Source organism: Lynx canadensis, chromosome A1, assembly GCF_007474595.2.
Source record: "Lynx canadensis isolate LIC74 chromosome A1, mLynCan4.pri.v2, whole genome shotgun sequence".
Classification (NCBI taxonomy): domain Eukaryota; kingdom Metazoa; phylum Chordata; class Mammalia; order Carnivora; family Felidae; genus Lynx; species Lynx canadensis.
The window spans coordinates 140,384,313-140,397,921 of NC_044303.2; positions in this window are offsets into that span (position 1 = coordinate 140,384,313).

Genomic DNA, 13,609 nt, shown 5'->3' on the forward strand with positions numbered 1-13,609 from the left:
TATTTATTTTGAAGGGGGCACAAGTAGGGGAGGGGCAGAGAGAGAGAGAATCCCAAGCAGGCTCCTCACTGTCAGCGCAGAGCCCAGTGTGGGGCTCGATTCCACAAACCGTGGGATCGTGACCTGAGCTGAAATCAAGAGTCAGACAGAGCAACCCAGGTGCCCCTCAATTTTTTTTAAAATAAGAATAAACTTTTATCCTATTACCATTGAAAATAGGATCTCATAAGTTGTGTTTTAACCAGATTTAAAAAGTAACATTTCTGTTTATCTCAGTCCTTTGTATAAATTTTAAACCTGGCACAGGAGGCTTATTTACCACTCAGAGAAACTGAAGGGACGCTTTAGTACATTGCAACTAGGGGATGGCAATGCTTTGGTCACAACCATGGGATTCCAATAAAAAGATATGCTCTAGGCATGGTTTACCTGAGGCTGAGCTCAAAAACCTCTCTGTTCTTTTTTTTTTTTTTGAAATAAAATTTAATTCAATTGCTTTTTTTTGATATTTGAAATAAAGTTCAAGCTCCCTCCCATGGCTTTCAATGCACTGCCTTTCAATGCACTGCCTTTCAAACCCCTGCTCACTTATGCAACCTCAGTTCGTGTCACTGCCCTCGTTGTGAATTGCATTTAGCCACAAGGCATTTCATTTCCCCAAATGAAGCACATTTCCTTCTCACCTATGGGTCTTTGCCTCTGCTGCTTCCTCAGAGTGGAAGGCTCTTCCATCAGCTATCACATAGCTGCCTCATTCTCATCCTTCAGGTCTCAGCTTGACAGTTTAAATATCACTTCTTCAGGGAATTCTTCTCTGTTGACTTCCTTGAAAGTGAGTCAACTCCCACCTGTCTTGTCCTTCTCTATTACAGCAACCAGTATGTGAGCTTCACAGGACCTACCATAGCTTGTAATTGTTTCTTATCTGACCCTCCACTATACTGTCTGCTCCATGGGAGTGGGGACCATTTCTGTGTCTTGCCCTGTGCTACACCCAGAATCTTGTCTATTACCCTATGCGTTCATTTTCCAGGGCTTCCATAACAAAGTACCACAAAGTACTTTTGTAACAAAATCTGGGGGGCTTAAAGACCAAAAATTGATTCCCTCACAATTCTGGAGGCTAGAAGTCCAAGACCAAAGTGTTGGTGGGATAGGTTTCTTCTGAGGCTTTCTCTTTGACTTGTGGATGGCCGTCTTCTCCCTGTGTCTTCCCATGGTCTTCCCTCTATGCATATCAGTCCTATTCTCCTCCTCTTATAAAGACACTAGTCATATTGGATTAGGGCCTACCCTAATGGCCTCATTTTAATTTAATTAACTGTTTAAATACCTTATCTCTAAATACAGTCACATCCTGAGGTACTAGAAGTTAGGACTTCAACATATGACTTTTAGGGGACACAATTCAGGCTATAAAACCCTGGCACACAGTGGACATTGCATAAGTGTCACTGAATGAATAAATGACTTCATAATCACCATAGTTCAAATACTGTAAAACAGAAAGGAAGCTTGATACTTATCTGAGTGTCCTGCTATTAGAGATGCTGGAGTGAGTGTTTAGATTGGCCGGTGGCATCTGTTTTTCTATAATCTCCAGAGGTGCTTCTTGTGCATAATCTTGAGTATCACTCTTGAGTATCACAGATCCATTCCAATCCCTCTGACTTTGACAAACAAACAAAACTACAAAGCTTAGGGACTTGCCCAAGATCATACAACTAAGGAGTTGCAGATTTAGTATGTAAAACAAAATGCCTGGCCTACTATGCTGTTTCCAATGCCTTACATTTATAAAGAGCCACATTTTCCTGGCTAATGCTAAAATTATCCACAATTTAGACTTTAAGTTATGTGGGAAATTGAAGTCAGCACTCAAGGAGTACATCACTGTTCCTTCATTGGCCTAGGTCAATGGTTTGCAAAACAGGTATACTTGTTCAGTGGAGAAGCAAGTGTTAGCAAACCTCCTCCCTTTGTAACAAATTTGTGTTATATGTAGAATACAGTGATGGTCTATAGAATAGTGTGGCAATCACCTTTCTTCTCCTCCTGGGTTGGGCAGAGTAGAGAAGAGGGTTAGCCTTTGCTTTTGAGAGTATGTGGCAACATCTGAGAAGCCTTGAAAGCTGATGGTCACCTGCATACGATCCCAAATGACCACACTCCTTATTTCTATAAATCTCCATCATTCCACCACTGGTAGAAGAAAGGAAAAGGGGGAAGACATGATGACAATGCCCAGATAAATATTACCAGGGAGGCTATGTGTGCTGTCCTGTAAATTGGGAGTCTGCAGAGTTTGTACCCCCTTGTTCAGTCTCCCATTGTGAGCCCCTGTGATATCTAATGTGGGGAGCACAGGAATCGCCTTAAGTTAGGATGCCACTGGTACTCATTTTCTGGACTTTGAGGCCTCCTCAATCTGTGAGCCTGTCATTGAAGAGGGTGAGAGCTTCTGTAGCAGTGTCAGTAGAGGTGAATGAGGACAAACCGCTCAATGACCGCCTTCTATCATGCTAAGAAAGCTTTCGCCTACCGTTTTGTTTCTGGCTGGCCATGGGTAAATTATTAGAGTCAAGACATTACTGGAATAGCCTCTCCCCCTCTGAGCAAGGCTGTGTTGATGAGTGGGGAGGTGGGTGGGAGATATCTCACCCTATTTGTTTTGTGTTTTTTCTTGTTCTAAACTATATTATATGGTGGACTGAATGTTTTGATTACTGCTGATTCTGAGGTACTTGTGCCAGCCCTAAATTAGAGAGTCCTAATTGTTTTCTGATACAAACCGGCAGTTGGTATTGATTGTGATTACAGCTAGGGAGTTTGGGACTTTGGTTATTGATCAACTCTGAACTCAGAGAACCTGTCTGCAGTGGAGAAACACAGGGATGGTCAGATCTCCTAATCCTTGCCTGCCTTTACCTCCCATCTCAGATTTCAAAGGGAATCTGTGGAGTAGAACATCCTCCAGGCAAACACCCATACTTTAGTGCTAGTGCTAGGAGATTTGCAAAATAGATATAATGTTCACTTGTGTTTCTAGGATTATTTTGGGAAAAGGTTTAATTTATCATCATTTTGGTCCATCCAAGAATACTGGTGCATATTCACTAATCTACAACTTTTAAGTTAAAAAAAAAATAGATTGAATCAGTACTTTTAAAATTATCTATGTATCATCATTTAAAAATATCTTTGTTTTCAGTAACATTATTTTGATCTCAGTTTTTTGTTTTTTGTTTTTTGTTTTTTGCATCATTTCTGGTGAATAATCCATTTGCTGGAAACTTGACTTATAACAGATGGCATGAAATAGAAATGTTACCTCTGTAATTTAAAATCCATTTTCTTTCATTCCAGTTTATTTTTGAGGTATCTGCCTTGCAATCTCAGACGATGTAAATGTGTTTGTGACTTGGGTAAGAAATGTGCCACTGACTGGCATAACTGAATTGTAGAATAAATTTCCTTCTCCTTTTTCATCTTTATTAGGGCTGTGTCTAGACTGTGAACTGGCACCACCCATTTTGTGTTGCAGAGATCTATCTGATACCAGGAGGGACCATTAATAAGTCACAGACCAGACTGGCTTGAGTACTCTGGTCCATTAAAAACATCTTAGGGCCAGATAAACCCTGACCTCCCTAACAAAATGTGATTACCTGTTTCTTACTGCTTTACTTGCTCTCCAGATTCCTAAACTTAGGGCTGCGTTCCCAAGTGAGAACTCTTACTTGCGTTTTGTGACATTTGGCTTCTTTGATTCCTTAAACTTGATTTTGGCCTTGCACTAGAACTCCACCCCTTACCTCAGGGGCTAAAGAGATCCATTTCTTCTCTGGCATTATGTATCTTCATGTACCCCTGGTTTAGGCCTTGCTATGTTTTTTGTTTTTTAATGTTTATTTGTTTTTGAGAGAAGGAGAAAGAGCATGAGCAGGAGAGGGGCAGAGAGAGAGAGAGACACACACAGTATCTGAAGCATACTCCAGGCTCTGAGAGGTCAGCACAGAGCCTGATGTAGGTCTTAAACCCACAAACCGTGAGATCATTACCTTAGCTAAAGTCAGACGCTTAACAGACTGAGCCACCCAGGTCCCCCTAGGCCTTGCTATGTTTTAGGTCATATCAGTCACTACCCTATCAATTGACCCATTTGATGGGAAAATTTATAAAAGAGGCTACTCAGGTGGAATTGTAGTGAGTTGTCTTGGGTAGCTGACATCTTTCAGGGAGAGTTCCATAGAGAGTGATTATTTTAAATCTGTCCTGTAACTAGTCCGTCTTCTTTTTATTCCATTCAAATAATGTTTGTATTATTCTTCAATGTGCTGATTTCTAGTTAGCAGATCACATCTACTTTTATCCTCGGGTGTATTATGGACTCCTTATGTGACCTAGGTAGAGTTAGACATATGTATAATTATTCTCTTCTCTTCTGAAACAAGCTGGGGGGAAAAACCTGTACTTTTTTGATGTATCTAGCAAGATACTTTCTCTTAGGGGGAGAATTATGTTTGGAGAAATACCTAGATAAGCACTTGGGGTAGAAGGTGAGGCACCAAAGGTATGTGTCAGCTGGTGACAGAACTTGAGGAAAGATGGCAGACCAACATGAATGAGGAGAGGACTGTATTTGTCATTTTCATGAGAAAAGAGGTGATAAAGAAGAGAAGGATAGAAGGATAGGTACATGGACTCTGAGAGGGTTAAGGAACAAAAGGTGAACCCTTTCAGGTAAGATGACCACAAAAATTTGGGGGAGTAGGAGTGATTAATAGAGGTTTTTAGGTGACTTTCTTGTCCCATCTTCAATCTGAACCCTTCCTAGGAATCCCAGATATAAAAAAAAAAAAAAGAATGTTTTGGGTAAGGGGTGCCTGGGTGGCTCAGTTACTTGAGCATCTGGCTCTTGATTTAGGCTCAAGTCATGATCCCAGGGTCATCGAACTGAGACCTGGGCTGGGCTCCATGCTGAGCGTGGAGCCTGCTTGGGATTCTCTCTTTGCTTTCTCTCTCTCTGCCCCTTCCCCATTCACACTCCCTCTTTCTCTCAGAAGAAATAAATAAACTTTAAACAAAAAGGATATTTTGGGTAAGAATACATGGGTTTTTAAGCAGGTGAGTTGATTTCATGATTAAGTTGATTATGTTGAGGTGTCAGGTGAAGGAAATTCTCCTGAGATGGAAGAAAACACACCAGGGATTCTCAGACCCAGTTGTCTTGCAGAAGTATTGGAGTTCTGAAGGCCAGAGAACTGTATGAGATGAGTCAGTTTTACTCAGATCTCAAGAGGCTAAAGATTCCATCTAATATTTAGATTATACTCATATGTGGCCCGGATATTGGGTAAGAGGCTCAAGCTTCTGAGTAATAATAGCCTTTGGGCCAAAAAAATCAGGAAGACATTGATCTCTGGAAACTTTCAATTGCCAATTGATTAGTGTTAATCAAGGAACAGAAGAGTACTAGGAAAGGCTCCTGGGGACTCATCTCTGCCTACAAGGGAGAAAATTTGGCTCATTGCATTTATTCCACCTGATACTGTATTCTTTATGATCATGGGTTGGAGAGAGGGGATGGTGAGGATGGGTCTTGAAATGCACTGGAAAAGAATGCAGAGGTTTAGCTGAATAAAGCTGCTCTTTAACTCTAGATTTGGGATAGACATGTTGAATTATCTGTTTTCATGAGACAAATGTGCCATCATGAGGTCTGTAAAATTTTCAAGATTCTGTGGGTATGACTAACTTTTAACAGTGAGATTTATTTTTACTTATTTATTATTTTTAAGCTTATTTATTTATTTTGAGAGAGAGAGAGAGAGAGAGAGCACACTCATGAGCAGGATAGGGGCAGAGAGAGAGAGGGGGAGGGAGAGAATCACAAGCAGGCTCCATGCTGTCAGTGCAGAGTCAGACATAGGTCTCAATCGCATGAACCCTGAGATCATGACTTGAGCCAAAATCAAGAGTCAGACGCTTGACTGAGCCACTCAGGTACCCTCGAACAGTGAGATTTAATTCAGGAAATTTACTTCACACCTGCCATGCAAAAAGCACAGTGAAAAAACTCTGAAAGTACATAAGATAGAGGAAAAGAGACATTCTTGCTGGGGAGACCAGACATATCACCAAGGAGTACAAGGATTTTGGGTCTATGAATGGCAACTAGTCTAGTTGAGTGTGTGTTAAGAGAAATTGTGGAAGATAAGCCATGAAGGGAGGCAGAATTATTAACTTTCTCTTTAGAATTCTGTTTTGAGATGTCAATTTTTATTTACAGCTCAGTTGTCTACTTGCATTCCTCTTTTATTCAAAGAAAAAGAAAAACTGAATCAACACAGTGTTATGGAGTAAAATCTTGTGGGGAGAATTGTTGAAGAGGTTTACATAAATACACATATATTTTTTAATCTTTAAATCGTTTTTATTTTTACTTTTTTGTTTTTATTATTTATTATTTTTATTTTTTATTTTAGAGAGAGAACATGAGGTGGGGGGGAGAGGGGCAGAGGGAGAAAGAAAGAGAATCCCAAGCAGGCCCCACACCCAGCACAGAGCTGGACACAGGGCTTGATCCCACAATCCTGGGATCATGACCTGAGCCAAAATAAGAATCAGTTGTTCAACCAACTGAGCCACCCAGGCACCCCATAAATTTTAAAACATTTTTTTAAGTGGAATATAGTTGACATATAGTATTAGTTTCAGGTCTACAATTATGTATGCTACAAAATGCTCTCCATAATAAATGTAATTACTGTACAAAATTATTACAATAATATTGATTATATTACTTATGCTGTACCTTTCATCCCCATGACTTATTTATTTTATAGTGGGAGGTGTGTACCTCCTAATCCCCTTCACCTATTTCATCCATACTCCCACCTCCTGTCTGCTGTAAGCACAAGTTTGTTCTGTACATTTATGAGTCTATTTCTATTTTCATTATTGTTGTTTGTGTGTTAGTTCATTTGTTTTGTTTTTTAGATTCCACATGTAAGTTTTCATTTCTCTCTCTCTGTCTGACTTCTTTCATTTAGCATAATACCTTCTAGGTCCATCCATATTGTTGCAAGCGGCAAGATCTCACTCTTTTTTATGGCTGACTAATACTCCATTGTATATATATCCCATATTTTTATCCATTCATCTATGGATGGACACTGAAGTTGAAGTAGTGTTTTTGTTTTCCTCAGTTAGATACCAGTGTAGCACTACTGGCTCATGTGGTATTTCTATTTTTGTTTTTTTTTTTTTGGGGCATCTTCATACTATTTTCCACGGCATCTGTACCAATTTATATTCCCACCAATAGTGCAAGAGGGTTCTCTTTCCTACACTTCCCACCAACCCTTGATATCTTGTCTTTTTGATTATAGCCATTCTAACAAGTGTGAGGTGATATCTCATTGTGGTTTTGTTTTGCATTTCCCTGATGATAAGTGATGTTGAGCATCCTTTCATGTATCTGTTGACCCTCTGTATGTCTTCTTTGGAAAATGTCTCTTCAGGTCTTCTGCCCATTTTTTAATGGGATTATTTGTATTTTTTTGAGTATTGAGTTGTATGAGTTCTTTACATATTTTGGACATTAATCCCATATTGGATATATCATTTGCAAATATCTTCTCCCATTCAGTAGGTTGCCTTTTTGTTTTGTTGATGGTTTCCTTTGCTGTGCAAGTTAGGAATTTTATGGTGTCAGGTTTACATTTAGGTCTTTAATCCATTTGGAGTTTATTTTTGTGTATGATATAAGAAAATGGTCCAGTTTCATTCTTTTGTGTGTAACTGCTCAGTTATCCCAATATCATTTACTGAAGAGACTACCTTTTCCTCACTGTATATTCTTGTCTCCTTTGCTATAGACTAATTGACCATGTAAACAGGGGTTTATTTCTGGGCTCTCTATTACTTTCCATCAATCTATGTACTTATTTTTGTGTCAGTATCATACTGTTTTGATCACCCACATATATGTTTAAAGCACAAATTACACGTGATAGCACAAGACCAAATTTGTGTCTTTCACACTTACAGGATGGATATTTGATAGTTTTGATATACTTTGGTACATTTTCAGAAGGTTAGGCAGAGATGGGCTCCCTCCCTACCCCAATTCAGATGATTAAATTTCTGCCTATAAAATATTTTTTTAGCTAGAGTATTTTGTTTGCTTGAAACAGGTCTTTGGAAGGCAAGGAGAATACTAGTTCACCTTTGGGAGCCTTGAGATACTTCTTATCTGGATTACCTGGAATCAGGGATCTCAGAGGCCACAGTCCTGAAAAAGAGAGACCGTGGTTAGGCTTAAGTCAATGAAATATCCCAGCAACTCTGGGTGTTTTATGACTTCTCACTGTCTTTGTGCAAATTGATCAGAACTGCCCTCTGTCCAGAATGTCAAGAATGAAGTTGTCCTCTGTACATGTGAGCAGTAACATGGAACTTAAAACCCCCAAAAGTGATCCATCTGTCTGTACAATTTAATGACTTGACTTTTTGTGTCCCTTTCAAGGTTGAGCCATCGCTTCTGGGACTTAGATTCTAGGAGAACATGGTTCCCATCTATCATCTTACCTGTAGGCAGACATAGTTATAGACAGAGCTAATGTCTATGATGTAAGAACCAATTTTAACAAATCTACCTCTTAAATTACTCTTTGTGGTCTGGCTATGATGAATAACTTTTTGTTACCTAAAGACAATAGATCTTAGTCAGAATTATTATTCTCATAAATTCCTGAGTTGGCTAGATCCTGATAATAAATACAACATGGAGTTCACTTTTGCAAATGAAATTTTAGTCCTGGGGCACCTGGGTGGCTCAGCCGGTTGAGCATTGACTCTTGATTTCAGCTCAGGTCATGATCTCACCGTTATGAGATTAAGCCCTGTGTTGGGCTCTGCACTGACAGCATCGAGCCTGCTTGGGATCCCCTCTCTCTCTCACTCTCTTTTTCTCTCTCTCCCTCCCCAGCTCACACGTACTCTGTGTCTCACAAAATAAATAAATGAATTTTTTAAAAAAGAAATTTTAGTCCTATTTCTTACTGATGAGCAAAAATGATTGCAGATAATCCCAACACTTCAAATGATTATCAATAACTTGAGCTAAGCATGACCCTGCTTCAAAATGTGTCCTTGGAATTCTGCTTTCAGCCTCACTTTAGGCTTTTGTCCTTCCATATGATATTACAATCATGAAAGAACACGAATTCCTTTATATTAAAGGACTCTTGAATGTTTCTGGATTCTCTAATGATGTTGAATGTTTTTACCCCAAAATTTGACCATAAAACAAGGCAAAGTTTTCTTCTATTTTTTTTCTTTGCTTCCACCCAGGAGCTACTGGTAGTGATCATATGAGAACAAAGGCTCTTGGTGTATAAAAACCCTCAAATGCCAAGCTTCTGGCTGCTCGTCCTCTGCTGGAGTCCTTGTCCTTATCCTCTGGGGCAAATCATGTAGTAATTAATCAGTTTGATTAATACATGCATTAAGAAATGAGTACCCATGTTGCCAAATAAACTGGAAAAAGAAATAGCAGCTCCTTTGCTGGCTGTAGTGTTATATTGCTTGGGATAGAATTTTAAGTGCAAATGCAGATGGCTCTTAAAACAATATAAAGAGCATTTAGATCCTTGAGCTGAGGCTGCAGATAAATTTTGAGGCAGAGGGGGAGGCTGGGTGGCTCAGTCCGTTAAGCATCCGACTCTTGATTTCAGCTCAGGTCACGATCTCACAGTTCGTGAATTCTAGCCCTGCATTGGGCTCTTCGCTGACATTGCAGAACCTGCTTGGGATTCTCTCTCTCATCTCTCTTTCTGCCCCTCCTCACTCTCTCTCTTTCTCTTTCTCAAAAATAAATGAATTAAAAAATTTTTTGAGGCAGAGTATGGAAGAGTGGTCTCCAGACAGCCAATCCGATTTGTCTCCAGTCTCCCAGCTGACATTCTAAGGTGGCTCTCTACCTCATTCAGTGAAGCTCAGAGTTCTTCACAGCATCCTGGAAAAAGGTGACTGCATGCCTTTCTGTGTTATTTCATTTCTTAAAAATGTTTTGAAAGCTATAAAGCTCTCTAATATATTATTATGTCATATGTAGTAGGTTGAATAGTGTCCCACAAATTCACATCCATCTGGGACCTCACCTTGTGATCTTACTTGGAATTAGAATTTTCACAGATGTAATTAGTTAAAATGAGGTCATAGTGGATTAGGGTGTGTCCTAAATCCAGTGAGTGATGTTCTTATAAGAGGACACTCATATACAGGGGCAAACAAGAAAGAAGGCTATATAAGGCCTTGGAGTGATGCAGCCTTAACCCAAGGAATGCCAAGGATTGCTGACCACCACCAGATGCTAGAAAAGAGGAGGGAACAGATTCTCCCTTGGAGCATCCAAAAGAAACCAATCCTGCTGACACATTGATTTCAGACTTCCAGCCTCTAGAACTGGGCGAGAATAAATTTCCATTGTTTTAAGCCACCCAGTTTCTGACAACTTGTTAAGGCAGTCCTAGGAAACTAATATACTATCCTTCAACCACTTTAAGGATGATACCACCTTATGTACTAGAAAATATATGAAGAAAAACAAACAAAAGTTGTACATGATACCCCATGAGTGCTCAAAGGGTTTTTGTGTGTGTCTGATTTGGCTGATCATGTGTCTACATGACCAGCTCACTTTCTTTGGTTAGGATAGGCACATGTGGCTCTGGAAGAGATACTGGGGTCATACTTGGCTTCAGAGGAAATAGTCACGTATGGACATATATGGTAAGAATCTGCTTTAGTTGCAGGTAACCTAAAAATCAAATCCAAATGAGATTTAAAAGATATCATAATGTCTACATCTCTCAGATTTCTTTCCCTTTTTCTGTTGGCTTCATTCTCTCCTCCTACAGATGGCTTCTCCATGGAAGCTTCTTTCTAGGGAGTGACAGGGAACACGGATGCAAGCAAATTCAGTTTATTTTGTCCTCACAGACACATTTTGCCGTGCTGGTGATTCTTAACTGGGGTTCATTTTCCACTGCCAAGGGTTTTTTGGCAATGTCTGGAAATATTTTTGCTTGTCACAATTGGGACTCGTTACTGGAAATGCTAATATACATCCTAAAATGCATAGGATGGACCCCCCCCAACAACAAATAATTACCTATACTAAAAAGTTAACAGGGATGATATTGAAAAACCTTGTCTTAGAGTATCTTTCCTGAAAGTGCTGGTGGAGATGTCTGTAGGTGATTCTGATTGGCCCAGTTTTGGCCATGTGTCCACCTTGAGCTAATCAGAGTAGCCACAGTAACAACCCTTGGCTATACCACTGATAAGGTTCAGGGTCATATGTCCAACCCCATTTATACTACATAGAAGAGGGTGATCCCCAAGGGGAGAATAGATGCACATGACAAATTTGGTTTAAGGAGACAGGAGGAGAAGCGCTGACTCTTGACTATTCAATAGTACTTAAAAGAAGGCGGATGATCTTGATCAGGACACATCTCCAAAGCAGCACATCAGGCCCTTATTATTCCTTCAACAAATGCTTACAGAAGGTCCAGTCTGTGTGGCCTCTGTGCCAAGTGCAGGGCCCACAGTGGTGAGCTTCAATGTCAATAGTACTCCACTATGGTGACCCTTGCGGATAATGGAGGAGGTAGGTATAAATAAACACCCACATAAAAGTGAAGTAAGTGGCAAGAAGGCAAAGTGCCCTGATAGAGAGCAATGGGAATGACTTATCTTGGGTAGATGGGATGCTTGCTGTCTGGCGTTTGTGAGAGCAAAGACGATAACTTTGTGTTTGTGCAGAAATGTCAGCTGGTGGTTGCTGGTATGGACCAGGGTTAGCTCTAAACTAGACAGATCCTCTTCAAACCATCATATGTTTTGAAAGGCAGGTGGTGGTTCATTTTTTGTTTCTTTAAACTGATTCTGCATGAGCCAGGAAAGAAAAGAGATGAAGTAAACTATCTCAATTGTTCCAATTTAGGAGAAGCTTGAAGGAAGACAGAACATTAAAAGTACATTGAGGAGTCCTAACCTAAGAACTAATAGCATGGGCCTATAACATGGTCTCTGAGCCTTGTCCCTGCATGGACAGCCTTGTCCCTGTTCCTTCCCATCCCTTAGGAGGACCATTGCTGGAAAAGGCTGGATTTAAGTGTGTGATGCTCTTTGCTTCAGCCAGAGAATGCCAATGTTAGTTGGGGATGAGTCAGAAAGGGAATGTGACTTTTTATTTATTTATTTTTCTAAATATTTATTCTTGAAAGAGAGAGAGAGAGAGAGCACGCTAGTGGGGGAGGGTCAGAGAGAGGGAGATACAGAATCGAAAGCAGGCTTCAGGCTCCGAGCTGTCAGCACCAGAGCCTAATGTGGGGCTTGGACCCACGAACCGTGAGATCATCACCTGAGCTGAAGTTGGACACTTAACCTACTGAGCCACCCAGGTACCCCAGAACATGACTTTTTAAAAAATAATAGCTTTATAAAGGTTTTGGCAGATACCATAGTATTCACCCATTTAAATTTTATAACTCAATGGTTTTTAGTATATTCATAGGTGTATGTAAGTTGACTGTAAGTTCATTTTAGAGAATTTTCATCACCTCCAAAAGATTGCCCATCACGACACGTTCCCTCTTCTAGCACTAGGCAACCTCCAATCTACTTTCTGTTCCTATAGATTTGCCTGTTCCGGACATTCCATGCAGATGGAATTATACAATATGTGGCCCTTTGCGTCTGGCTTCTTTTACTTAGCATGTTTTCAAGGTTCATCCACCTTGTAGCATGTGTCAGTACCTCATTCATTTTTATGGCTGAAATATATTTCATTGCATGAATGTTCCACATTTTATCCATTCATCTTTTGACGGACATTTGGGTTGTTTCCAGCAGTGATTTTTATTAATTAGTTGTATGTGTCAGATGAGCAAAGGAAGTGGTAAGTCCAGATCTGTCCCTTAGTTTTGTTACTTATGAGCCACACTGGCTACAGGGTTGGAGAGAGAAATCTCCCTGACTGCTGACTCAGGGCTTATTAGTACATTTCGGTCATTAGTGATTTTCCTTTCTCTCCTATCATGGACATCTGGATTTAGTTATGCCAGCCACTAAGCCCTTTCCACAATTCTCTTGGTTTCTGTTTTGTCCTCACCTCTAACACTGTGGATTTATCATTGCTGGTGGTTTTGGCTTTATGAGCCGCTGACATACTTCTTTAAATGCTAGATAACCACTCCAGCAGTGCAGAGGTTTTCAGTACATTCTTGTATAATAAACTCCTACAAAGATGCCTCATTTTGTACTTAAAAGCTCTTTGACATTCAACAATGTCATTTAGTGTTAAGGATTCCTATAGGCATAATGTTTTTATAATTGGCAAAAACACACTGACATATCCCATCTGATTTTAATTCCTGTACTGAGAGGTAAGATGGTGGCCGTTACTGTTCTTATTTGGCACGGAAATGGAGGCTTGGAAGCCTGAGGCAACCACAGCTTTGGCTCCAGAATCAAGTTTCCTGACCAACCCTCTCTTCCTCTTTTCTGAAGTCCCACAAGGGTTTCCACAGTG